This window comes from Episyrphus balteatus, chromosome 1 (assembly GCF_945859705.1).
Source record: "Episyrphus balteatus chromosome 1, idEpiBalt1.1, whole genome shotgun sequence".
Classification (NCBI taxonomy): Eukaryota; Metazoa; Arthropoda; class Insecta; order Diptera; family Syrphidae; genus Episyrphus; species Episyrphus balteatus.
The window spans coordinates 124,111,915-124,136,054 of NC_079134.1; the positions used below are offsets into that span (position 1 = coordinate 124,111,915).

A 24,140-nucleotide genomic window follows, 5' to 3' on the forward strand; every position below is an offset into this window, starting at 1 on the left:
TGCTTACATCGCAATCTTGGGTAATACTTTATTTTATTACTAATTAAATTGAAATACAAAGAATTACCCAATTACAAAATTATTATTGCATACATTGCAATTTTGGGCAATTCTTTGCTTATTGTTTATTAACCTATTTTTAAATTATACCTACTTAATTTCTTTTACCTTACTTTGCGTCATCCTCAATTTCTTGGTGACGCAATTTGAGCCATCAACACTCAATAACCAATATGACCCATCAGCAGTTTTCTTTCGCTTATTTTAATTGTGACGATCCAGTATGTTTTGTCACCGGATCGTCGACCTGCCGTCGCTTCAACTTATTATTGAAGTTGAATCATTGGCCAGGTGTTTACAATTATTATTGGCCCAATTAATTTGAGTAATTCGTTTGTTTTGTTTACAAAGCGAATAACTCTTGGTGCCCTTGAATTAATGAATTAAATTATTGTGGAGGGTTATGGTTAGTGTGAGACATAATAGATTAATGTCTAACACAACACCTATTTAAAGTTTCTTCAAATTCCGCGAATGCAGTGGGATATTTGTTTTGTGTTTATTTCGATGGAGAATCAAAGATTTTGAAAATCCTGCCTCTGCCACCAATGTAACGTTTCTGCCGTGCTTCCTTTAGAAGGGAAAAGCAGACTGAACAGAGTTAGTCTTGGTCGGTCGTTGTTTTGTAGTGTTAACTTCACTTACCTCGTTGTTGGATTTGCTCAATGTAATTGTATACAAAATAATTTTGTATTGCTTCCTTGGTTTGCTCCACCTGGGTATAATATTTTTTTTTAAGAAATAATGCTCTAATTCATCCAGATTCAGTTTGTTATCATGATTATTCTTGAATTGTGACCGTCATCAAGGTTGAATTCGGCTTCCTCTTTTTTCACTAAATCGAGCAGCTTTGCCGATTTCTTCTTTGCTAGGTTGTTAGGGTATTCATTATGAAGTTTTGTATAGTAATCTCTTCTCGTTTGGTTATTAGCAAGTTAGTTTAGTTATCTTTTTCAAAAGAATCTCATGTTGTTTATTTCGGGAATAAGATGATTTTCTGGAACTTACATTTTGGAAATCTGGTAAAATCTCTCTCTCTCTATGGTACTCTGGCGTCTGAACAAGTCCTTTAAGAATCTGGTATCTTCTCAGTATGTAGCAGATAGATAGGCTTAAAGCTCGTCTTTATCTGTTGATGATGACCTTATTGTGATTGTAGTTTGTGTTTTCGAGTGTGTTATGTAATATTTCATACATAACGAAGTCTTTATTAAAAAGTTTTGCCGTGTAGACAAAGAATTGGGTTCCTCTCCTTAATAGATTTTGTCCCTATATTCCCTAAATTCCCAGTTATTATGGCACACTGGAGGCCAGTTTATTAGAGGCGACTAGGCCTACTTATTAAAAATATCACTTGATTAAAAATATCATGGAATTAAATCCATGCGTTTGATCTGCCATCAAACATCGGTAGATATCTGAACTCTTTGTAGTTTAACCTCATGGTGTGAGGTGGAAGCAGATTCAGGTTTTTTCATCTCTCTGAGTTACACCATTACTTCCGAATACCTCTTTTTCAACCTTTCAATTTGGGTCAAAAAATTTGCTTTATCGGTGGCGTCATTAAACACCTCGAAAAGCAATACTTCCTCATATATTAAGTCTATTTTTTTTTTCCATTCCTCCATAAGATTCGTGGTCTAGAATTCCATTGCCGAATTACTCATATCTGTTTTGATGAATGTTTCTGCTATTTGCCTTTCGAACGACCCAATTCGTATTTTTGTGCTCGTTTCATATTACTTGACTGTGTGTCGTTATGGCCCAGATTTAATTTTTCTGTGTTTTGGGCTCGGATTTCTTCATTCTTTTTCTGGTCAAGTTAATTGTTTACAGTTTCAGCTTTTTTGTCATCGTTGCAACTGCATATGCAATTAACTTATCGTTTATTGTTTCCATGGCGCTTAGTACCAATGAATAGCTCAATTAAACTTGTGGACTGTAGCTTTCTTAGTAACTGTATTCTTCATTTAACTTTATATTTATACAATCTTAAATCTAAGTAATTCAAGATTACCCTTGAATTCGTTTCTTCATATTTGCTTATTTTGCAGAACTTGCAAATTTAGTTGCTTGCAAGTTCCGCATTCCATTTATTCTTTGTATTCTTTATGTTTGTCTAAACACTTGAGCAATTCTTTGCTTATTTATTATCTTATGGTTATGGTTAGTGTGAGACATTATGGATTAATGTCTAACACAACACGTCTATTTTATCATCAGACGTTGTTTGGAGGCCCGTCAAACATCTGGCAAATGCGTGTAAATCTTATGTCGCCAGTTGGTGGGACTGTTTAATTTCACTAGTCACACTAGTTCCCTTAATCAGGGTTTCAAATTCCTTTAGAGTACTTAGTTTGTTTGACCTTACCAGTTAACTCTTTGTTGAAAGTATTGCCACTGTAATTTATTCAAGTTCCGAGTCAATACATTTCAATACCAAAGCGCAAGCATTTAAGAACTCATAAATTTGACAAGACAAGTTAGGCGTTTTTGCTCCCGACAATTGTGGGACCAATTGGGCTACATTTTTTACAATTTCTTCTTCTTCTATATTGTATTTAAATTCTCAGGAAATTGCAACAAGATTAGTTTTTCTTTTTGATTTCTGATTTCTGAGTTTGTTTTTCGAATCCTCTATGTCCGTGGAATGCTCTAATTCTAAACCACGTAACTTCCCTAGATTCCTTTCTTTATCTACCACAGACTTCTGGGCAGACTTTAACTCAATGTTTGAATTTTTGTGAGGTTCGACCAAAGTATATCGATTTCAAAGTTTAGTTTTGAAATTTCTTTTTCGGCCCGTTCGTTTACGTTTTCGGAATCGAGCTGACTCCGATTAAAACTCAAACGAATTTTTTTTTAATTATTTTTTGGTGAAACTTATTTTTATGGAACTAGTGGCAAGGTGAAGTTAAACTATCAAGTGTCCTGAAATTAAGCTGAATTAATTCGTTGTTAAGTTGAATCAAATATGTACCAGAAAGCACTTTAGAAATTCCATTGCTGGTTAGCTGAAGATTCTAATCTTTTTGGCTCGAAGTTTCTTCTTTTTTGTAGCATATTCTTTTTCCGTTTTACTTAAAGAGCGACAGGTGAAAGAAATGGGTTTCTTTACCATTTTATCCTTGAGACAGAACCGCTTTTTCTAAGTCTTACATTCAGTCCGGCTTCGTAGAGTTGCGAGAAGATGGTCTCAATATCTCTTAGATGGTATAGATATAACAGATTTTGCCGTTCAATTGTTTTAGAACATCGTCAATCATCTACTGAAAAATGGCTGGGGCATTTTTTACCTGTGAAATTTGAATTTCCCATTCATGGTAGAGAAGGTGGTTTTTTTTTTTTGTATATCTCTTGGAATGATGATGGAACCCTGATGTCAAATCTATCGAAGTTAAGCACCTAGCATTACCATCCTATATTGCTTATCTCCATTTGGTTTGTCCTTCTTGAGCAAAATTCAAATGGGAGAATTATAGGGGCTTTTTGAGGGTCCTTGAATTACCTGCCTCTCCATCACCTCGTCTCTCATACTGACTGAGTGGGGGTAACTTTTAGTATAGATTAGTAGTTCACTTACGTTAGTCCGTATTTCCGCTTCATTAGTTCTAATAGTTTTGCCGTGAAGGCAAGGATTGAACCCGAAAATTGGGTTGGCCTGAATTACTATAGTCCTTAACTTCCCTATAGTCCCAGTTATTTTTATGGCACCCTGGAGGCCAGTTAATTGGAGGCAGTGATTAGCTCTATTAAACTTGTGGACTGTACCTACCTACCTTTTTTAGTAACTTTATTCTTCATTTAACTTTATATTTATACAAACTTAAATCTAAGTAATTCAAGATTACCCTTGAATTACACACCTGTTTGTTTCTTCATATTTGCTTATTTTGCGGAACTTGCAAATGTAGTTGCTTGCAAGTTCCGCATTACATTTATTCTTTGTATTCTTTATTTATGTTTGTCAGCTATGGCCCACTTATTTTTAAATCAGAGATACCAGTGGTATTGCTATTTAAATTGAAATACAAAGAATTATTCAATTACAAAATTAATATTTCATACATTGCAATATTGGGCATTTTTTTGTGTATTTAATATTTACCTATATTTAAATTATACCTACTTAATTTCTTCTACCTTACTTTGAGTCACCCTCAATTTCTTGGTGACGCAATTTGAGCCATCAACACTCAATTACCAATTTGACCCATTAGCACTTTTCTTTTAATTTATTATATTAATTGTGACGATCCAGTAAGCTTTGTCACCGGATCGTCGACCTGCCATGCGTCTCTTCAACTTATGAATTAAGTTGAATCATTGTCCAGGTTTTTACAATTATTGTTGGCCCAATTAATTTGAGTATTCGTTTGTGGTGCCTTTGAATTTTGAATTCAATTATTGTGGTGGGTTATGGTTAGTGATGGATAGCCCAGTCGAATTAAACATTTCAAATGGAAAAAATTAGATCGTGCAATTTTTTTTCATAGGACGGTAGAGGAAATCACTGAGAGTTATTTTGAAAAAAACTATACCCCTCAAAGTGGGTATAAAGTTCAAGCTGAGTAGGGGTATAGTTTTTTCAAATTAACTCGAAAAATATGGGTCATATAAAAAAATTTATTTAGATAAAAGTTATAGAAAATAAAATTTTCTACAAGTTATACCCAAATAGTTTTTGTCAAAAATCAAAAATGGCCGAGTTATTCACTAAAACGTGTTTTACCTTTAATCCAAGATGGCGGCTTTGGCTCAAGGTCGATTTTCCCGAAAAACTGTTTTTAAGCTATCAGTGATTCCCTCTACCGTCCTATGAAAAAAAATATTGCACGATCTAATTTTTTCCATTTCAGCTTAATTTTGTGTACATCCCGACTGGGCTAGGATGAATGTCTAACATAAAATCTTTATGGAAGATTATTACAAATGGTACTTAGTTTTGCCTTGACTATTCTACTAATATTTACTTGGATGATTACAAAAAGAAAAACAAATTATATACCTAAATCAAACAGATATTTATCGAAATCTATTATTTTCTATCTATTTTCGAACTTTTTAATAATAATTGATGTCCTCAACCCAACAAAACAATTTTTGTTCTATAAAGCTTTACAGATGCAATTGTTGCTTCTGTAAAGCATTATAAAAGCAAAATTGTTAATAGGGAAAAGCTCCCTGTATATCATTTTAATGTTCATTTTTCATCACTTTGAACATTGTATTTTTTGTTTTGTTATTTACTTTTTTTTTTTTTAATTTAAACTTTAAAATAATCACACCTTTCTAATTTAAGTTTTGTACTTAACATTTATACAAAAACATGTACATAGGTATCTTAAATATGTATAAAGATACCTGCAGTAAAAGTTTTATTTTTTGCAATTATTTTTAGTTTTAGTAAAATAAATCTTTTTTTTTTAAGCTTCTTTCAAAATTGTATTAGAGATGATCAGATCACAGTGAAGCACTATAAGTATAAGAGTATTTGTGAAAAATGTCAAAGGTCCAGGTGAAACACCAAGATCTTTTGATTTAATCGATTGAAATTGAAGTAAAAGTCGAGAGTTCAGTTAAGTGACTGACCAATAAATTTTATTCAATAATTCATATTTATAGGTAAAAAAAAGCTTAGTCTACATAAATTTACAATCAATAACAAATAATCGGAAAATAATAAACAAAGAAAAATAATGAAAATAACAAGAAACGCGAGTTAAGTTTTGCGTGGAGCGGTAGCATAAAAAAAAACGAACTTTCTACTTCAAAAGACAAACTTTAATTGAATTCCAAATCAATAAAATAAATACAATATTAGTACAAATTGTTAATTAAGCAAAATACATAATTCTTTAGAATTTTAGTTGACAATTCTTGGAAAAAATACATCAATGGCATTGACCTTTGAGGAAATGCTTACTTTGTTAAATTATGTAATACCAATTCATTAGAAATAAAATATTTGAATACAAGAATCGCTTATTTAGCGAATTAATATAAAAGTAAAATAATGTTGGGAATGTTAATTAATCAAATTTGAATCAGGTCAGCAGTAACGGTGTGGGGGCAGTTTGGTTGCACATGTAGGTAACTCGCGCGTGTTAGGAATTATGTTACAAAAGTATTTAGAATTTAATTTGGGTTAACAACCCTTTTGCTGACTATGCAGAAGGCATCGCAGTCAGTTGTATGAATTTATACTTGGAATAATTAAAATTAATATCAGAATGAAGTTACGTTAATTTGAATTTAAACAGTATGTAATAATATAATAATTGTTATCAGAAAAAAAAACCTAATTATAATAAAAATATTTATAATTATTTTATATTTTATCTTCAACTTTCATTACTCCTCTTAAATAAAGGAAATATAAGAACAAAAATAAAATTTTAAATATAAACTTGAGTAAACAGTTTTTTTTTTTTGTAAGAAGTGATGGCATCAGAAAATGGTAAGTATTTAAAATCTATTTTATCACGTAAAAAAAAAACTCTTGACGTCACAGATTAGTTTTTTTTTTTTAACTCTAGATTCGAATATAGAATATTTAAAACTAATAGAGTATTAGAATTATTTTCTAATTTTTTTCAATTGAATATGCACGGTTATAAGTCAAAGATAGATAACTTTTCTATATTAATCTAAGTAGTTTAATTTTTACCTCATAAAAATACATAGGTACTGTAACGATTTGTAAAGGATCGCAAATTAAAGCTTATTTCATCGAATTTAATTTCCTTCTTTTCTTTCCGTTCAAATGAATACAATTTATTACAACTCAATTTACTTTCATTTACACCAAATAAACTCAGTTTTCCAAATTTTGTAACTTTTTGTCAAGAAATTCCCAAATGATTTTTGACGCACTCAAGGCACCACTGTGTGGTTCGGTAAAAAAAAGTTAAAATAAAGTATTCGTCCATGACACGTTCAAAACGCGTCCAAAACGTGCCCAAAACGCATCCAAAACGCGTTCAGAACGCTTTGAAAACGCAACCAAGACGCGTCCAAAACGTGTCCGAGAAGCATCCAAAATGCCTCCAAAACGCGTCCAAGGCACATCAAAAACGCGTCCAAAACACATCCAAAGCTTGTTTATGACGCGTCCGAAACGCGTGTTAAGTGCGTGTAAAACACGTACGTGACGAGTCCAAAATGCCTCCAAAACCCATAACATAAAGACACATAAAAAATGCCTCCATGACGCGACCAGAATGCGTTGACGCGTCCCAGACGCATCCAAAACGCGCCCTAAACGCGTCTAAAACGCCTTCAAAACGCGTCCTACGCGTCTAAAACGCGTCCAAATCGCGTCCAAAACTCCTCCGAAACGCGTCTAAAACGCCTCCAAAACGCTTCCAAAACGCGTCTGAAACGTGTCCAAATCGAGTCTTAAACGCGTCTGAAACACGTCCAAAATGCGTCCAAAACGCGACCGAAACGCCTCCAAAACGCGTCCTAAACGCGTCTAAAACGCGTCTGAAACGCACCCAAATAGCGTCCAAATCGCTTCCAAAACGCGTCTGAAACAAGTCCAAAACGAGTCCAGAACGCGTCTAAAACGCATCTTAAACGCGTCCGAAACGCATTTAAAACGCGTCCAAAACGCGTCCAGCCGGACTTACAATTTTGCTTCTATAATACTTTACAGAGGCTTCTGTTGCTTCTATAAAGCTTTATAGAAGCAAAATTGATAGTTGGGAAGACGCATCCAAAACGCGTCTAAAACGCAAAAAAGGGCGTTGATTTAGTTATACTTTTAAAGCCTGGTACGCTGCTCGCGCTAAATTTTAGCTGAGATAAAATTCCCATACAAGTTATCGATAATTTGTATGGGATCCATTTTAGCTCAGATAAAAATTTTCGATAATTTGTATGGGAGCTAAAATTTAGCGAGAGCAGCGTACCAGGCTTAAGATAAAATTCCCATAGAAGTTATCGATAATTTGTATATGGGATCCATTTTAAAAATTTTTCGATAATTTGTATGGGAGCTAAAATTTAGCGCGAGCTGCGTACCAGGCTTAACACACGGTTTATCAAATCTCCGTTTCTTTGAAGGTGGTACCTTAGTCATGAGTAGATAATCTAGTACATTTACTACCATGGGCCTTTAGATTGACTCATGTTTTTGGAAGCCTTTTTGACACGTTTTGGTGGCTTTATGAACGAGTTTTGGAGTCCGAAAAGTGATTTGTCGTTTGTGGATTCAAAATTTGTGTTTTGAATATGAGATTTTTCACAAAATTCATGAAATAAGAAACTTAGGCCTGGTACGCAGATCGTGCAAATTTTAGCTTCCATACAAATTATCGAATAATTTTAGCAGAGCTAAAATCTATCAAATACAAATTATCGATAACTTGTATGGGAATTTTATCTCGGCTAAAAATTAGCGCAAAAAGCGTACCAGGCTTGAAGATAAAAATTTAGGCCGTGTGTGAATTGCGTTAAATAGTTAACACCGTGTAAAATGTTTGACACTATTGAGGTGAATACAAAATTTTCACTTGTTAAAAATTTAATGGGCTCTGGGACCTGGTTAAATTAGGTTAAATTTTTTTTTTGTAGATGGTTTTGTTTTTTTTTTTTTTAGTAAAGCCTGGTACGCTGCTCGCGCTAAATTTTAGCCGAGATAAAATGGATCCCATACAAGTTATCGATAACTTGTATGGGAATTTTATCTCAGCTAAAATTAAGCGCGAGCAGCGTACCAGGCTTAAAAAGGAGTTTCATGGCAGAAAAGAAGCAGAGAAATACAGCTGAAATTTTTTTATTCACCTCAATAGTGTCAAAAATTTTACACGGGCTTAGCCAGTTCCCATCAGAGCAGGGTAAATTTTTGACAGCTGAAAATATTTTTTGTTCACCTCAATAGATGATGTCAAAGATTTAGCCTCAGCTAAATATTCAACCCAATTCACATACAGCCTAAAGCCGGAACTATAATTGGCGGATGGAGTCGGAAGCTACTGTCAATTGTTGTTGTTTTCCATAAATTTTCATCCGACGAGTGCGCTCGCACCCGCACTCGACGGATGGAAACTTATGGAAAACAACAACAATTGACATTAGCATCCGACTCCATCCGCCAATTATAGTTCTGCCTTAAGCCTGGTACGCTGCTCGCGCTAAATTTTAGCTCCCATACAAATTATCGAAAATTTTTAGCCGAGATAAAATGGATCCCATACAAGTTATCGATAACTTGTATGGGAATTTTATCTCAGCTAAAATTTAGCGAGAGCAGCGTACCAGGCTTTAAAAGTGTACACCCTGTTGCAAATATTCCCTTCTCTGTAGTAAATATAAAATTTTCTTTCAGCGCCACCTATACGTAAAATATTAACGTATATAAACATCGAATGTTATTATTTGTTGAATGCTTTCATTTCTATGTTTTGCATCGGCGCACAAAACACCGGTACCGGTTTTCTTCATTTTCATTTCTCAACTAGTTGCCTCAGCTGTAGCTGTTGTTTTTCTGGTTCATCTTCATTTGTACTGTCTACTTCATCTACTGTGTTTTATTTTTTGATTAAATTTATTAGAATTTATACAAATTTTGAGTTAAAAGTCAAATAAATTAATTAATCAATTTTATTTGTAAGCAATCTAGTAATTTCTGTGTGAAAATACTATCGTTTTCATCGTCAATTCCAACTGTAAAAAGGTAAGTGAACATGATTTTTCTTGAATATCCAATTTATTTCTATTGTTTCTAATAAGAATAATATTATATTTTATCAAATTAGCCAAAGATTATTTTGTAAAATTTTTCAAAACTGTATTATTTTATGCATATTGTTTGTTTGTTTTTTTATGCAACTTTTTTTTAGTATGAATGTAATAACGAGAGCGCTATTGCATATTTTTGTGTACGTTATTTGAATTTGAAAATCGTTAAACCACCGCTATTTGTAAATTCTTTTTATATGTGTGTGGGTGGGGCGTGCAAAGAAACATCTCCGAAGTTAAAAAGTCTAGAAGAATTCAAAAATTTACAGTTTTAATTTGGTATAATGTTGCTATGCAATCATTTTTAATATAGTCATCTCTCTCTATTCCTCACAATTTATGATGGTGTCAGCCTCAGCATTAGCATTTTTATGTCTGAAAAAATTTACCGTTCTTTTGGTTTCGTAATGAAATTTGTCTCGGTTTTTATTTTGTATTGAATTCAAAATTTTAATTGGCCATTTGCAATTTTCTATTGATTTCCGTTGATAAAAGACAACTTTGGTTAGCAACTTCCGTTTGGAAGCATTTAGACTGATTGTGAATGTGACTAAACCACTAGAGGTTTAAAATAGAATCGCAAGTGTTTTTTATTCTTATTTTAATTTCAAATGTATTTATTTTACATAATAATGTGCTTGAAAACTTTTAATCAGAAATATAACCAATGAACATTATGAACTTAACAAGTTTTTGATCACGATTACTGCCATATTCAATGGACGTAGTTCCAAGATTCTATCAAAGACTTTTAGGCCTTATTATGACTTGCGAGTCGAACACTTGTCGTAGTGGAGTATTCCGATAAGAAAATTTCGCTCTTATCCTTGCAATGCAGACAAGACAAAAATAATTATGCATCAATTTCATTTTCAAACCTCCAAATCACTTACATATATTTCTAGAGACTCGCAAGTTATAATAGGGGCATTCTATTCGGCTGATGTGCACGTCGCACGGTGCGATATTTTGGTCTAAAACCTGGCCAAAAATATTTTTATCACATCAAATATAGCCATGAACAAAGAAATAGCACACTTTCAATTATTCTTACAAAAATTGAATTTATTTGGGACCTATGAACTTAAAAATTATAATTTTTAATTCAGGATATGAATTAGCTCGTGAGGATTCATAACATTAACCCTCTGTAGGCACACCTCTTTTTTGCGAGTTTGGTTTAAATTTTTTCATGTCGCTAGAACTTTTTTCGATCTCACTATTTTATAGAGAATATGAAATTGATGTAGAATATTTCGAGGAATTCGAATATTGTATTTACAATTCAAAAAAATGTATTTTCACCCTTATAAAGACACTTTTTTGTGAGCACTTTTAATTTTTGTCCTGCCAAATTCGCACCCGTGCACAGTGTGGCCAATCACGAATCTAGCTGGACAAAATTAATAACTCGCGTTAAATCGACTTTTTTTGTAAACAGTTTTAAACAAATGAATGTGAATAGATAAAATTCTATAAAAAAGAAAGATTTTTTAAAAAGAAATCTATAATTTCTGCAAAAAGTGGGTCAAAATAGTGATGAAGAAAATGCATTTTTATAGTATTTGAACTTATGTTTCCATAAACATATTCTATGATTGGATATACTCAATTATTTTAAAAAACGCTTGAAAAATCTCAATAAATAAAAACTCTATTGCTATTTACGAAAAAAGAGAGGCAGAATAATTAGTTTTTATTAAGAAATAGAACTTTTACACACGTTTTTGACAGGTGACATACATGATTTATTTTCTCAATATCATGCTTTAAATTAAAATTTTAGCAATGATTTTAATTAAAGTACCTGGGTGACCGAGCTTTGCTCGGTATCCTTAAATGATATAACTTTCAGTGAAAAAAGTCAAATGTAAACAATTTTTTGGAGTAGGTTTGAGTTTGCAATGACCAGTTTTTTCGCGGGTTACAAAACACCACATTCCCACTTTATAATCCAGTTTATTTAAGTTGGAATATACGATCAGCAATGAATAGAAGGGTAACAGGAATCTGCATTATCGAAAATGTTACAGCAATGAGATCCCTTTTTGTTCAAATTTTCATTTACAGGTCAGAAAGTTTTGGATGGTGAATATAAAGTTAATCTTTTTTCAAGTTTAGCCTTGTCGGCAAAGCTTAGTATGAAGAAATACTATTTTTATCCCTGTCTCTGTTTTGTTCTGTAGCAGTGGATGCTTTGCTTTATTTCTTTTTTTTCTTTCTTATACAGGGTGTCCCAAAAGTAATGGATCAAACGAAATATGCTGATTGTGGAACTTAAGGGCTCTCAGAATTTGGAACCTTGTTCATAGTGATACCAAATCAACAAATTACTTCAAAGTTTGAATACATGATCAAAAAGTCATGAAGTAACAAAATGAAAAAGAATAATGCGTAAAACATGGAACCATCCCTCAAAATTTTATTGAAATCGTTCCAAATACTTCCAAAATGTTGTATTTGCCTAGAGGACCAAACCATCAAAATTTCATCGAAATCTTTAAAGTTGTTACCAAAAAAAATTCGATGTTAAAAAAGTGGGCGTGGCAGTGGGCGGATTTTTCCCAAAAAAAAATTCCAAAACTTTTTACTCGCTTAGATAAACAAACCCTGAAAATGTTATCGATCTCGTTAGAGCCGTTACCGAAAAAACTTATATGTTAAAAAAGTGGGCGTGGCAGTGCGCGGATTTTTCAAAAAAAAAACTTCCAAAACATTTTACTCGCTTAGAGAAACAAACCCTGAAAATTTCATCGAAATCGTTAGAGCCGTTCCCGAAAAAACTTATATGTTAAAAAAGTGGGCGTGGCAGTGGGCGGATTTTTCCAAAAATACTTCCAAAACTTTTTATTCGCTTAGATAAACAAACCCTGAAAATTTCATCGAAATCGTTAGAGCCGTTCCCGAAAAAACTTATATGTTAAAAAAGTGGGCGTGGCAGTGGGCGGATTTTTCCAAAAATACTTCCAAATTTTTTTACTCGCTTAGATGAACAAACCCTGAAAATTTCATCAAAATCGTTAGAGCCGTTGCCGAAAAAACTTATATGTTAAAAAAGTGCGCGTGGCAGTGGGCAGATTTTTCCCAAAAAAAACTTCCAAACATTTTTACTCGCTTAGATAAACAAACCCTGAAAATTTCATCGAAATCGTTAGAGCCGTTGCCGAAAAAACTTATATGTTAAAAAAGTGGGCGTGGCAGTGGGCGGATTTTGTCCAAAAATACTTCCAAAACTTATTATTCGCTTAGATAAACAAACCCTGAAAATGTCATCGAAATCGTTAGAGCCGTTCCCGAAAAAACTTATATGTTAAAAAAGTGGGCGTGGCAGTGGGCGGATTTTTCCAAAAATACTTCCAAAACTTTTTATTCGCTTAGATAAACAAACCCTGAAAATTTCATCGAAATCGTTAGAGCCGTTCCCGAAAAAACTTATATGTTAAAAAAGTGGGCGTGGCAGTGGGCGGATTTTTCCAAAAATACTTCCAAAATTTTTTACTCGCTTAGATGAACACACCCTGAAAATTTCATCGAAATCGTTAGAGCCGTTTCCGAGATCCCAATTTTATATATATTTATATATATATATATATATATATAAACAATTTTAGCTCGTTTAAAGTTATAAGATATGTTTCACAATTATACAAAATGGCATCACCTTTAAAAATATCTGCAGATAATTTAAAAAAGTAACTTCTTTTTGTGCAATGCAAACTTGAAACATAAGGGCCTATTAAAAACAGCTGTGTTTATATTACCTTCGATGTTTTTCAAGCTAATAATTCTTGTGAAATTTCGAAAAATCTCACTTGGCAACAGTACTCTGCTTCTTGCGCCCATTATTGATTTTTGTTTTTTAAAATTCTTTTACGACATTGTCAAATAATTAGGAACAATTAATTAATCAAAATATTTTTTATTCCATACGCCATTTCGCTGCAAATTAACTAACAGTTTCAAGTTTTATAAAAAAATCTATTTCTAACTTTTATTTGCGACCAACACCGCAAAAAAAATTTTTCGGTGTGAGAATGGTTTATTATTTTAAAAAGTTGCCCTCTTAAACGAGCTAAAATTGTTTATATATATGTATATATATATATAAATATATATAAAATTGGGATCTCGGAAACGGCTCTAACGATTTCGATGAAATTTTCAGGGTTTGTTCATCTAAGCGAGTAAAAAGTTTTGGAAGTATTTTTGGAAAAATCCGCCCACTGCCACGCCCACTTTTTTAACATATAAGTTTTTGTCGGGAACGGCTCTAACGATTTCGATGAAATTTTCAGGGTTTGTTTATATAAGCGAGTTAAAAGTTTTGGAATTTTTTTTTGAAAAATCCGCCCACTGCCACGCCCACTTTTTTAACATATAAGTTTTTTCGGAAACGGCTCTAACGATTTCGATGAAATTTTCAGGGTTTGTTTGTATAAGCGAATAAAAAGTTTTGGAAGTTTTTTTTTGAAAAATCCGCCCACTGCCACGCCCACTTTTTTAACATATAAGTTTTTTTCGGAAACGGCTCTAACGATTTCGATGAAATTTTCAGGGTTTGTTTATCTAAGAAAGTAAAAAGTTTTGGAAGTTTTTTTTTGGAAAAATCCGCCCACTGCCAAGCCCACTTTTTAAACATAGAATTTTTTTTTTGGTAACAAATTAAAAGATTTCGATGAAATTTTGAGGGTTTTATCCTCTAGGTAAATACAACATTTTGGAAGTATTTTCTCTTATATTTGTTTTTTTTTTTTTAGCGGAGACAGATTCAACGATTTCAATAAATTTTTGAGGGATGGTTCCATGTGTTACGCATTGTTCTTTTTCTTTTTGTTACAATAACTAAACAAAATTTTTTAGATCATGACTTTTTTGATCATGTATTGAAACTTTTAAGTAATTTGTTGATTTGGTATCACTAATTATCTTTGTTTTACGTTTTTTTTTTCATTTTAATGCGACTATTGTTAACGTATAAGAATAAAATAACTCACAAAAAGCAACACCGTTGACCTAATGTCAATCTTATAATATACAGGGTGTCCCAAAAGTAATGGATCAAACGAAATATGCTAATTGGTGAACTTAAGGGCTCTCATAATTTGGTAACTTGTTCATCCCAAATCCTTACGGTTTTCGATTTAATGCAATTCTTGTGAAATTTCGAAAAATCTCACTTGGCAACAGTACTCTGCTTCTTGCGCCCATTATTGATTTTTGTTTTTTAAAATTCTTTTACGACATTGTCAAATAATTAGGAACAATTAATTAATCAAAATATTTTTTATTCCATACGCCATTTCGCTGCAAATTAACTAACAGTTTCAAGTTTTATAAAAAAATCTATTTCTAACTTTTATTTGCGACCAACACCGCAAAAAAAATTTTTCGGTGTGAGAATGGTTTATTATTTTAAAAAGTTGCCCTCTTATTGTAGTTTTCAAAAAAGTATAAAAGTTTCCAAAGTTGCAGTTAGATCGCAAAATATTACAAATTGAATTCAACAAAACAGGGTTTTTCAGTTGGTTGTTTTTTGTTCTGAAAAACCCTGTTTTCTTGAATTAAAATAATAATATTTTGCGATTATTGATTAATGGCCGCAGGAAGCAGAATACTGTTGCCAAGTAGGGATTTTTCGAAATTTCACAAGAATTGCATTTAATCGAAACCCGTAAGGATTCGGGATGAACAAGGTTCCAAATTCTGAGAGCCCTTAAGTTCCCCAATCAGCATATTTCGTTTGATCTATTACTTTTGGGACACCCTGTATACCTAAGTAAAAAAAAGAAAGGAGTAAAGCATCCACTGATACAGAAAAAAAAAACAGGGATAAAAATAGTATTTCTTCATACAAGGCTAAACTTGAAAAAAAGCATAACTTTATATTCACCATCCAAAACTTTCTGACCCGAAAATTAAAGTTTGAACAAAAAGAGATCTCATTGCTGTAAGCATTTTCGATAATGCAGATTCCTGTAACCCTTCTATTCATTGCTGATCGTATATTCAAACTTAAATAAACTGGATTATAAAGTGGGAATGTGGTGTTTTGTAACCCGCGAAAAAACTGGTCATTGCAAACTCAAACCCACTCCAAAAAAATTGCTGTTTACATTTGAATTTTTTCACTGAAAGTTATAACATTTAAGGATACCGAGCAAAGCTCGGTCACCCAGGTACCTGGGTGACCGAGCTTTGCTCGGTATCTTTAAATGTGGGTTTGAGTTTGCAATGACCAGTTTTTTCGCGGGTTACAAAACACCACATTCCCACTTTATAATCCAGTTTATTTACACATACGACGATCAGCAATGGATAGAAGGGTTACAGGAATCTGCATTATCGAAAATGCCTACAGCAATGAGATCCCTTTTTGTTCAAATTTTAATTTACCGGTCAGAAAGTTTTGGATGGTGTACATAAAGTTAATCTTTTCTTCAAGTTTAGCCTTGTCGGCTTGTTGTGAGTTATTTTATTTGTATACGTTAACAATAGTTGCATTTAAACAAAAGAAAAACGTAAGATAAAGGTAATGTGTGATACCTAATTAACAAATTACTTAAAAGTTTCAATACATGATCAAAAAAGTCATGATCTAAACATTTTTGTTTAGTTATTGTAACAAAAAGAAAAAGAACAATGCGTAAAAAATGGAACCATCCTTCAAAATTTTATTGAAATCGTTGAATTAAATATGTTTCACAATTATACAAAATGGCATCACCTTTAAAAATATCTGCAGATAATTTAAAAAAGTAACTTCTTTTTGTGCAATGCAAACTTGAAACATAAGGGCCTATTAAAAACAGCTGTGTTTATATTACCTTCGATGTTTTTCAAGCTAATAATTCTCTAAATTTCTTCGTGACCCTATTTCTGGCCTTTTACACTTGCTTGCTTTTTGTATTGAACTTGTTTAAGATGTTCCGACAGAAAAGCATCATTCATAAATGATAATGATTCATAAGTTGAAAACTTCAGTGGTTTAGTGGTTCCAGAGGATCAAAACTTAATCTTTTATACATTTTGATCCTTCACTCAAAGAAAATTTCGATAAATCCTTTACGGTTTTATTGGAATATGCTTTTTCAAATTTGCGGAGAGCGATTCTACCGTTTTTAACTATTTCCTAATGGATAGGTGCACTTAGGAGACTTTTAACCTTCCGTTTGTTATATATTTCCCGTTTTTTAATTTTTAAAAATTCTTTTCTACTTTTGTTTCACTATCTACTGTTTTTGTTTATTTAGTTACCACATAATATTGGTCAGGTAAAATGAAATTCATGTTTAAAGAGCGGTCCAATGTGTCTTCCACCTTTTTTTGTCTTTTTTTCGCTTAATTTGAAGCACAAAACTTTTATATATGTTTTTAATTTTTGTTTATCGTCAAAAATGTTCCAAAGATGATACCTGCTCATTAAAAGATCAAAAAAACTGTCTTTTCGATCTTATTTGGCAGTTTTGACACATTTTTCGAAAATTTGTTTTTTTGAAAATCTTGACTTCATTTTGAAAAGTGAAAAAAGTTGTATGGCGGTCGAGAAAACGCGAGACATGTAACTAGCTAATCTTAATGACAACACTCTACAAAACATTAATTAATTAATTTCAGACCGGAAAAATGCGGAAAAATTAACTTTACCTCTATTTGAAAAACAAAGATTTTTTTTTTTGCACTTCCTAGCCTTCTTACAGAACTTATTTTTTTTTAAATAGTTGCAATGGTAATTAATAAATAAAAATTATAATACTTTACCTCCAAATGTAGATTAACAATAAAAAAAAACAATTACAACAAAAAAAGTACCACAGCGTTTTTAATCGGCAACCAAACTCAAGCGAAAAATAGAATACTTTGTATTATCTCCATCCAACTGTTGACAAGAACCAACTTTCAAGCTTAGCTTACGCTAATCCGAGATGAAAACAAAAAAACAAAACATGAATTACAGTTACCCATTGTATTGAGAAGCTCAACGCATGATTTAAAATCATGTGGCTAAACTTTTTTTTTTCTATTTTGTCCAGTCAGATTGGCGAATTACCACACTGTGCCGTGTGCCGACAGAGGGTTAATAATTAGGAAGTATTTCATTTCAATTTTTAAAAATTATAATAAGAAAAAAGCTACCTTTTTTCTTGTGGCCGATTTCTTCACAGAGTCCTAACGCTAAAATCGGTCCTAGTCCTAAAGTTAGTACTCAAATAAGTACCAACTCATTTCTTCACCCAAGTACTAGGTCCTAAAACTGTCAATTTAGGACCGAGTACTAGTTAGGACCTGGTCCTAGCTAGCTTCTCAAAATCAGCTAGTACATACCTGGTTATTATACCAATCGTTATTACTCAAATCATTATAGGTCGTTTCAAATCAAAAGTCCTGACTCTGAGTTTATTTTCTCCTTTCCAATAAAATTGAGACCAAATAAAGAAAAAACTCAATTTTACTGGCTCATTGCGACAAATTAACTGAAAAATAACAACAAATCATGCTTGTTTAAATGAAAGAAATGCTAGAGAAAAAAATAAACTAACGAAAAATCTGAATTTGTTTATTAATTATTTCTATGGTGACGACTCTAAAATAATTGAAAAATAAAAATAAAATATTTACTGCCCAATTATACAAATGAAAAGATATGAATAGAATTTTAAGTTATGAATTGCTATCATATAAAATGGACATTTTTGGTCCATCTTCACCTAGTCCTATAACAATATCTTCGGCAAAGTTATCCCAACTGCCTTCAAATGATAAATTATTAAATAATTGTATGTTTTTTTGTATTGCCCGCGAATATGGAGTGATGCAAGCCCGGGAGACTTGCCTCCGCATTCTGAAACTAACCCAGTGAATCTCACAGACAGATCAATTAATTAAAATAGGGATATCAAGAACTGTTCTTCATTATTTTATCGTAATTTTAGAAAAAGTTCAGCTGCCTCATAAATGCTTCCTTCCAGTAAGCAATTGAGTTTTTTTTATTTTTGCTCAATTTTCCATGGGACTTTTGATTTGAAACGACCTATACCAAGTGATTTCTTCACAAAAGTTCTAAGCCCTAGTACTGTCAAATTGGTACCGTACCGAGTATTAGTTACTACTCAATATTTGTTAGGACCTAAAAATCGGTAGTCTAGCGCTTAGTACCTACTTGAATAAAAACAATGGATTCTATTCTTTTTAAGAGAAATCTGCCGGATTTATTCATTTCTTGGGTGCTGTTTTGCTTGTTAAGTGATTTTTTGGTAATTTTAATGATTTGAACGATTTTTAAAAAAATTACCAAAATTAACTGAAATGAGGAATGGACAAGAGAACACTTCTTGGTTTCTTGGTGAAGAAGTACCAAAAAAATTTCGATCTTCCTAAAAGTGACAACCAAGATGGTATTTACATTTCTCGACCTGTGAACCATTTTCACCCCCAATAACACCTCGGACTTGCTTATAAGTCAAGATAAAATATTGCGAGTTGCATTTGAGTAAAAAAAAAAGACAATATAAGGACTGCGTTCTTTTAAATGATTCTTTTTATTAAAATAATTTTTTTATGTACATAATTATGCAGGTACAAACTTCTATCCGAAAATGTCGTTAACCTAATATCGTCGCTATGCTGCCAAAACGCACTAAGTCATATTTTAAGGATTTTTAGATTTAAATGCAAAACGGTTCAGAATGATGATATCGATCTAGTAAAATACCACACTAAGAAATATTTGGCGTACTTTATGAATTATTTGAGGTATATTTTTGCACGAAGTCAGAAAAAATAACTTTAATACAGGCACAACGCACTAAGAGCCATTTTCTTCACTATTGCTCAACTTGAAGCAAACTCGAGAGTTGGCGAACTTGAGAGTTGACCTCAACTCAAAGGTTGAAACAAAAGTTGAACATTTGGTTTTCTTCACTTTTAAAATACAGAAGTTGGCCAACTTCCAGTTTGAAAAATATCCCTGGGATATTTGTGACAGTTTATACTAATACTGTCAGTTTCAAATTTAAACAGCAATCGAGTATGTCATTTAAATTGAAGCTCTGTATATTTGGTGCAATTTTTTTTGTCAAAATGTCAAATTAATTTTTTAAATGCATTTTGGTTTGTTTTCTTTTTTGTAAAATGAATTTCAAAGGAATCATTTTTTTTGTGTAATAGTGTGTGTGTGCGCGCAAGAGCGATGTTGACGGGATGTAAAAAAAAATCGGTGGAAAATGTTTTTTTTAATGAATTATAATATTCTGCGATTGGAAAATATGTTTCCATAAGTTTAATTTTCAATTTTTCCATGAAAACAGAAATAAAAGAGTTTTTGCCAAGATTGAGCATAAAAAAAAAGAAAAAAATTTGACATTTCACAGAAAACTCTCAAGTTTGCTCCCTCAACTTCTGCTATTTTCGGAAGTTGAGCAAACCAGAAGTTGACCAACTGGAGAGTTGAGAATCAAAAGTTGAAACTGTCAACTTTGAGTGAAGAAAAACAAAATCACAAGTTGAGAATAAAAATCCTCAAGTTGACTTCAACTTTTGGTGAAGAAAACGGCTCTAAGTTGACTTAGCGCTTTTTACCTGTAACGCAAAAAAAATTAAATCAGTACCAGTTACTCCAGTCAAAGCGTCGGAAAAAAGGGCCTCACCTTGCGATGAGAGGCACTGTCTGTTTTTATTTCATGGATCGATGGGGGTATATTTAAAAGGCTTAAACCCAATTTCTCACCACCTGATCATTCTTTTTAGCGGAGTTATTCACAAAAATGCATTTTTTGGGATATTTTACTTCTAAGCTAATATCTTTGCTCCAGATTATCGTAGACCAAAAACTAAACATACATTCTCTTCCTTATAATATTTTCTATCGTTATATGTAATTTCATTGTATTTGAGTGAGTAAATATAAAATGGCAGCCATTTAAAGTCAAATTTCTGTTGTTAAAAAACACATTTTTGTCATTATTTCGAAAATAGCTTATATCATGATTGACATTTTTCTAACCTATTTTGTAGCCCTGTTCATGTCCTGCATTTTACAGAAAAAATGAGCTCTTTATCACCAAAGATGGCCGAGCTATTGATAAATGAACGCATGCAAAACCGGTGCGAAAACACCCAAAAATATCGTTTTTTGGGAATAACTCGACTTCAGATTGTCCCACGGCAAAAAATAAAGCAATGAATTGTTCGTTACAACATTTTCTATCAATTTAGTGCACAATCTTTTTGTTGAAACAAATAAAAAATAAGTAATACAGTGGACTTTCGCTAACTTGAACATACCATAACTTGAACAATCCAATAACTTGAACATCCTATTTTGCTGAACTTTTTTATTGCTGACTCTATAAGTTGAATATTTTAAATATTCGAAGCTCTTTAAGTTGAACAAATAAATTGTATTTCAACAGAAGTTTGAATTTCCTCAATATAGGATACTACTTTTGTAATCGTGTTGTGTGTCATTTACATTAATTTATAATAACAAATTGAATTCATACAAAACGAAGACTTTTTTATATGTTCCAGTAACTTGAACAATCCAATAACTTGAACAGGCCTGGTTTCGTATGTGTTCAAGTTAGCGAGATTCCACTGTATTAAGTCAAAGTCGTTTTTTTGTTTAGCAAACTCTTGCCTTATTATTTTGCAAACGGTGCGAGTATTGGCTAAGAAAATAAAATATTATTGTAGTCCTTTGAATTATCTACAATTTAAAAAAAAAATTAACTCTCTACGACCCACACGAGCCGAGTAATTAATTTTTTAAAAAAGGTCCAAATGACCAACGAAAAAACATAAGACAAATTCTCTTATAACAAGAAACAATGAAAACAACCCCTCTCACTGAGAACTAGTATTCGAATCATAAACAAGGGAAATTTTTTTGAATTTTCGTACGGATTAATGCTTTCTTAAAATTATAATAGCTCGGCTCCCGTGGGTCGTAGAAAGCTAAATTTTTTTTTGAATTGTAGATAATTTAAAGGACTACAATAATATTTTATTTTCTTAGCCAATACTAGCACCGTTTGCAAAATAATAAGGCAAGAGTTTGCTAAACAAAAAAACGACTTTGACTTAATATTACTTATTTTTTATTTGTTTCAACAAAAAGATTGTGCACTAAATTGATAGAAAATGTTGTAACGAACAATTCATTGCTTTATTTTTTGCCGTGGGACAATCTGAAGTCGAGTTATTCCCAAAAAACGATATTTTTGGGTGTTTTCGCACCGGTTTTGCATGCGTTCATTTATCAATAGCTCGGCCATCTTTGGTGATAAAGAGCTCATTTTTTCTGTAAAATGCAGGACATGAACAGGGCTACAAAATAGGTTAGAAAAATGTCAATCATGATATAAGCTTTTTTCGAAATAATGACAAAAATGTGTTTTTTAACAACAGAAATTTGACTTTAAATGGCTGCCATTTTATATTTACTCACTCAAATACAATGAAATTACATATAACGATAGAAAATATTATAAGGAAGAGAATGTATGTTTAGTTTTTGGTCTACGATAATCTGGAGCAAAGATATTAGCTTAGAAGTAAAATATCCCAAAAAATGCATTTTTGTGAATAACTCCGCTAAAAAGAATGATCAGGTGGTGAGAAATTGGGTTTAAGCCTTTTAAATATACCCCCATCGATCCATGAAATAAAAACAGACAGTGCCTCTCATCGCAAGGTCAAATGACGCTTTGACTGGAGTAAGTTTATAGCAAGAGAAAGCATTAATGAGACTTAGTGCATTTTTCCTGTCTTCAAAACAACATTTTTAAATTTGAAAAATGACTTACAAAGTATCTTGTGAGGTAAATGTAAGAAAAAAGCGGTCAAATGTAAATAGATTAATACAAATTATAAGTTTATCAGCGAGTAAAGACGACTTGAATTTTCTATATGAATCTTAATAACCTTTTAAAAATGAATTAGAATTCTCGTTCTTAACTGGCTTCAAATTAAATGTTTTCGATACGAAAAAAATAAACCGGGAATACTTCAAACTTAATATGAATATGACCACAATTTTCGAAACTTGAACGTTTTTAAGAATTTTCGAAGAGGGAGAAATACTGTTCCTAATTATCTGCCGGTAAAAAAATGGCCAAGACTGTACAGGGTACACCGAACCTCTTAAATTAGCACAACTAGGAGAAATACCTGATTGATATATGAGGTGTTCAGAGTAATAATGGGTGCATTATTTTGAACTTTGAAAAGCCTTTTCTCAAGAACTAAAGGAACTTTTGAAATAAAGGTTTCACAGATTTCTTTCTTGTATATTATTTTATATAGAACAAAACCCTTAATTTTAAAGACGTTTAAAAATTCGACTTATGTATAGAGAAGTGGAATTCACCCTTTATTATTCTGAACGCCTCATTTGTAAGAAAGGTGTTATTCCTGAAATTTTTCATTCTTGGTTTTCATCATTACCATCAAAATGTTAGACAAAAGATTTCCTTCCAGACCTAGATGTATTAGATTATTTTAAATTGCTTCCATTTTTAAAGCCTTCTTTTAATAGTTACTTGTTTTTAATTCTTCTACGTTGTAAAATTTCTGATTTAACTAGGGATAATTGAGATTTTGTCTTTACTTTTATGCTATAATGTTGTTTCCTTTAACTTCACTAGGAGAAATACCTGATTGATATATGAGGTGTTCAGAGTAATAATGGGTGCATTATTTTGAACTTTGAAAAGCCTTTTCTCAAGAACTAAAGGAACTTTTGAAATAAAGGTTTCACAGATTTCTTTCTTGTATATTATTTTATATAGAACAAAACCCTTAATTTTAAAGACCTTTAAAAATCCGACTTATGTATAGAGAAGTGGAATTCACCCTTTATTATTCTGAACGCCTCATTTGTAAGAAAGGTGTTATTCCTGAAATTTTTCATTCTTGGTTTTCATCATTACCATCAAAATGTTAGACAAAAGATTTCCTTCCAGACCTAGATGTATTAGATTATTTTAAATTGCTTCCATTTTTAAAGCCTTCTTTTAATAGTTACTTGTTTTTAATTCTTCTACGTTGTAAAATTTCTGATTTAACTAGGGATAATTGAGATTTTGTCTTTACTTTTATGCTATAATGTTGTTTCCTTTAACTTCATATGCCAGAAAAGTATTCATTACGAACAAATAATTGCAAATCATTACAGGTAAAAGGCACTAAGTCATGGCTTTTTCTACTTTTGTTCTCATAATTATCAGTTTTGTTATTCAAAAACCAAAAAAGTTTTTGGAAACTAATGTCAAAATGTTGAGTTTGTGTTTAAAGTGATTATCTGACCAATAACAGTTAACATTGAATTTTCACAA

The 24,140-nt window shown here is 32.0% G+C and overlaps 1 protein-coding gene across 2 annotated transcripts in view; it reads left to right on the top strand.

The window, feature by feature from the left end:
• LOC129907479 (uncharacterized) overlaps positions 1–24,140 on the top strand; it is a 53,282-nt gene that overhangs the window by 11,253 nt on the left and 17,889 nt on the right. Inside the window, exon 1 of one of the 2 annotated variants that reach the window (XM_055983736.1) lies at positions 9,542–9,742. The exons of the other annotated variant lie outside the window; for it this stretch is intronic. The gene's annotated coding sequence lies outside the window, so the exon portion shown is untranslated. Of the gene's footprint in view, positions 1–9,541; positions 9,743–24,140 lie in introns of those variants that run through there. 2 annotated transcript variants of the gene reach the window in all.